This window comes from Mandrillus leucophaeus, unplaced genomic scaffold (assembly GCF_000951045.1).
Source record: "Mandrillus leucophaeus isolate KB7577 unplaced genomic scaffold, Mleu.le_1.0 Scaffold221, whole genome shotgun sequence".
Lineage (NCBI taxonomy): Eukaryota > Metazoa > Chordata > Mammalia > Primates > Cercopithecidae > Mandrillus > Mandrillus leucophaeus.
In genome coordinates this window covers 4,752,293-4,757,794 of record NW_012102266.1, presented here as the reverse complement: position 1 = coordinate 4,757,794, position 5,502 = coordinate 4,752,293, and positions in this window count along the sequence as shown.

Genomic DNA, 5,502 nt, shown 5'->3' with positions numbered 1-5,502 from the left:
TTCAGCTTTCTACTTATGGCTAGCCAATTTTCCCAGCACCATTTATTAAATAGGGAATCCTTTCCCCATTTCTTATTTCTCTCAGGTTTGTCAAAAATCAGATGGCTGTAGATGTGTGGTATTATTTCTGAGGACTCTGTTCTGTTCCATTGGTCTATATCTCTGTTTTTGCAATCCTATTTTAAATAGCCTTTAAACCAACAATGATCAAAAAAGACAAAGAAGGGCATTACATAAGGGTAAAAGGATTACTCCATCAAGAAGAGCTAACTAACTATCCTAAATGTATATACACCCAATATAGGAGCACCTAGATTCATGTAGCAAGTTCTTAGAGACCTACAGAGAGACTTAGACTCCCACACAATAATAGTGGGAGACTTTAACACTCAACTGTCAATATTAGACAAATCATTGAGACAAACATTAAAAAGGATACTCAAGACTTGAACTCAGCTCTGGATCAAATGGACCTGACAGATATCTACAGAAGCCTCCACCCTAAAACAACAGAGTATACATTCTCCTCAGTACCTCATGGCACTCACTGTAAATTCATTACATAATTGGAAGTAAAAAACTCCTCAGCAAATACAAAAGAATTGAAATTAAAACAGTCTCTCAGACCACAGTGCAATCAAATTAGAACTCAGGATTAAGAAACTCCCTCAAAGCCACATAACTACATGGAAATTAAACAACTTGCTCCTGAATGAATCCTGGGTAAAAAATGACATTAAGGCAGAAATTAAGCAGTTCTTTGAAACCAATGAGAACATAGATAAAACATACCAGAATCTCTGGGACACAGCTAAAGCAGTGTTAAAAGGGAAATTTTTAGCACTAAATGCTCACATCAGAAAGGTAGAAAGATCTCAGATTGACACCTGAACATTACAATTAAAAGAGCTAGAGAAGCAAGAGCAAACAAATCCGAAAGCTAGAAGATGACAAGAAATAACTAAGATCAGAGCAGAACTGAAGGAGACAGAGGTTTGAAAAGTCCTTCAAAAATTCAATGAATCTAAGAGCTGGTTTTCTGAAAAAACTAACAAAATAGATAGACTAATAAAGCTAGATTAATAAAGAAGAAAAGAGAGAATAATCAAATAGACACAATAAAAAATGATAAAGGGGATATCACTACTGATCCCACAGAAATACAAACTACCATCAGACAATACTATAAAGACCTCAGTGCAAATAAACTAGAAAATCTTCAGGAAACTGATAAATTCCTGGACACATACACCCTCTTAAGATTAAAAAAGTAAGAAGTCAAATCCTTGAATAGACCAATAACAAGTTCTAAAATTGAGGCAGTAATTAATACCCTACCAACCAAAAAAAAAAAAAAGCCCAGGACCAGAAAGATTCATATCTGAATTCTACTAGAGATACAAAGAGGAGCTGATACCATTCCTTCTAAAATTATTCCAAACAATTGAAAAGGAGGAACTCTTCCCTAAATCATTTTATGAAGCCAGCATCATCCTGATACCAAAACCTGGCAGAGACACAACAAAAAAAGAACACTTCAGGCCAATATCCCTGATGAACATTGATGTAAAAATTCTCAATAAAATACTGTCAAACTGAATCCAGCAGCACATCAAAAAGCGTATCCACCATGATCAAGTCGGTTTTATCCCTGGGAGGCAAGGCTGGTTCAACATACTCAAATCAATAAATGTAGTTTATCACATAAACAGAACAAATGACAAAAACCACATGATTATCTTAATAGATGGAGAAAAGGCCTTTGATAAAATTCAACATTTCTTCATGTTAAAAACTCTCAATAAAGTACATACTGATGGAACATATCACAAAGTAATAAGAGCTATTTATGACAAGCCCATAGCCAATATCATACTGAATGGGCAAAAGCTGGAAGCATTTCCATTGAAAACTGACACAAGACAAGGTTGCCCTCTCTCATCACTCCTACTCAACATAGTATTGGAAGTTCTGGCCACAGCAATCCTGCAAGATAAAGAAATAAAGGTATTCAAATAGGAAGAGAGGAAGTAAAATTGTCTCTGTTTGGAGATGACATTATTCTATATTCAGAAAACCCCATCATCTCAGTCCCAAATCACCTTTAGCTGATAAGCAACTTCAGCAATGTCTCAGGATACAAAAACATGTTCAAAAATCACAAGCATTCCTACACACCAACAATAGAAAGTCAGAAAGTTAAATCATGAACGGACTCCTATTCACAATTGGTACAAAGAGAATAAAGCACCTAAGAATACAGCTAGCAAGGAATGTGAAGGACCTCTTCAAGGAGAACTACAAAGCACTGCTCAAGGAAATCAGAGATGGCACAACCAAATGGAAAAACATTCCATGTTCGTGGATAGGAAGCACCAATATTGTGAAAATGGCCATACCGCCCAAAATAATTTATAGATTCAATGCTATTCCCATCATATTACCATTGACATTCTTCATAGAATTAGAAAATAACGATTTTAAACTTCACATGGAATCAAAAACGAGCCCGTATAGCTAAGACAATCCTAAACAAAAAGAATAGAGCTGGAGACATCACACTGCCCAACTTCAAACTATACTTCAAGTCTACAGTAACCTAAACAGAATGGTACTGACACCAAAACAGACGTAGAGACCAACAGAACAGAACACAGACCTCAGAAATAACACCATACATCTAGAACCATCTGATCTTTGGCAAACCTGACAAAAACAAACAATGGGGAAAGGATTGCCTATTTTATAAATGGTGCTGGGAAAACTGGCTAACCATATGCAGAAAACTCAAACTGGACCTGTTCCTTATCCCTTATACAAAAATTAAATCAAGAGGGATTAAAGACTTAAATGTAAAACCAAAACTATAAAAACTCTAGAAGAAAACCTAGGCAATACCATTCAGAACATAGGCATAGGCATGGGCAAATATTTTATGATGCAAATGCCAAAAGCAATTGCAACAGAAGCTAAAATTGGCAAATGGGATCTAATTAAACTAAAAGGCTTCTGCATAGCAAAAGAAACTATCATCAAAGTGAATAGGCAACCTACAGAATGGGAGAAAAATTTTACAATCTACCCATCTGCAAAAGGTCTAATATTCAGAATCTACAAGAAACTTAAACAAATTTACAAGAATAAAACAACCCCATCAAAAAGTGGGCAAAGGATACGAATAGATACTTCTCAAAAGAAGACATTTATGTGGCCAACAAATATATGAAAAAAAGCTCAACATCCCTAATCATTAAAGAAATGCAAATCAAAACCACAATGAGACACCATCTCATGCCAGTCAGAATGGTGATTATTAAAAAATCAAGAAACAATAGATGCTGGCAAGGCTGTGGAGAAATAGGAATGCTTTTACACTGTTGGTGGGAATGTAAATTAGTTCAACCATGGTGGAAGACAGTGTGGTGATTCCTCAAATATCTAGAATCAGAAATACCATTTGACCCAGCAATCCCATTACTGGGCATATACCCAAAAGAATATAAATCATTCTATTATGAAGATACATGCACATGTAGGTTTATTTTTGCACTATCCACAATAGCAAAGACTTGGAACCAACCCAAATGCCCATTAATGATAGACTGGATAAAGAAAAGGTGGTACATACACACCATGGAACACTACGTAACCATAAAAAGGAATGAGATCATGTCCTTTGCAGGGACATGGATGAAGCTGGAAGCCATCATCCTCAGCAAATAACACAGGAACAGAAATCAAGTACCGCACGTTCTCACTAATAAGTGGGAGCTGAACAATGAGAAAACATGGACACACGGAAGGGAACAACATACACCAGGGCCTGACAGTGGGGTGGGGGGGATGGAGAGCCTCAGGACAAATAGCTACTGCATGTGGGGCTTAATACTTAGGAGATGGGTTGATAGGTGCAGCAAACCACCATGTCACTTGCTTACCTATGTAAAAAACCTGAATGTTCTGCGTATGTATTCTGGAATCTAAAATAAAATTAAATTTAAAAAAACAGCAACTCAAGATGGATCACTGACTTAAATTTAAGACCTGAAACCATAAGGATTATAGTAGATAACATTGGAAAATCCCTTCTAGATATCGGCTTAGGCAAAGACTTCATGACCAAGAACCAAAAAGCAAATGCAACGAAGTGAAGATAAATAGATGGAACTTAATTAAACAAAAAATCATCTGCACAGCAAAAGAAATAATCAACAGAGTAAACAGACAATCCACAGAGGGGGCGAAAATCACCACAATCTATACATCTGACAAATGACTAATATCCAGAATCTACAAGGAACTCAAACAAATCAGCAAGAAAAAAAAAAATCTCATCAAAAACTGGGCTAAGAAAAGTATATGAATTGAACAATTCTCAAAAGAAGATACACAAATGACCAACAAACATATTTTAAACATATTTTAAAAAACTGTGTATCACTAATTTTCAAGGAAATGCAAATCAACACCACAGTGCGATATCACCTTATTCCTGCAAAAATTGCCATAATAAAAAAATAATCGATGTTGGTTGATGTGGTGAAAAGGGAACACTGTTGGTGGAAATGTAAACTACCACAACCACCATGGAAAACACTATGGAGATTCCTCAAAGAACTAACAGTATGAAGGGCTGTTGAATTTTGTCAAAGGCTTTTTCTGCATGTATTGAGATTATCATGTGGTTTTTGTCTTTGGTTCTGTTTATATGATGGATTATGTTTATTGATTTGTCTATGTTGAACTAGCCTTGCATCCAAGGGATGAAGCCAACTTGATCATGGTGGATAAGCTTTTTGATGTGTTGCTGGATTTGGTTTGCAAGTATTTTATTGAGGATTTTTGCATCAAGGTTCATCAGGGATATTGATCTAAAATTCTCTTTTTGTGTGTGTGTCTCTGCCAGGCTTTGGTATCAGGATGACGCTGGCCTCATAAAATGAGTTAGGGAGGATTCTCTCTTTTTTTATTGATTGGAATAGTTTCAGCAGGAATGGTACCAGCTCCTCTTTGTACCTCTGGTAGAATTCGACTGTGAATCCATCTGGTCATGGACTTTTCTTGGTTGGTAGACTATTACTCATTGCCTCAATTTCAGAGCCTGCTATTGGTCTGTTCAGGGATTTAACTTCTTCCTGGTTTAGTCTTGGGAGGGTGTATGTGTCCAGGAATTTATCCATTTCTTCTAGGTTTTCTATTTTATTTGCCTAGAGCTGTTTATAGTATTCTCTGATGGTAGTTTATATTTCTGTGGGATTGGTGGTGATATCCCCTTAATCATTTTTTCTTGCATCTATTTGATTCTTCTCTCTTTTCTTATTAGTCTTGCTAGAGATCTACTGATTTTATTGGTCTTTTCAAAAAACCAGCTCCTGGATTCACTGATTTTTTGAAGGGATTTTTGTGTCTCTATCTCCCTCAGTTCTGCTCTGATCTTAGTTATTTCTTGCCTTCTGCTAGCTTTTGAATGTGTTTGCTCTTGCTTCTCTAGTTCTTTTAATT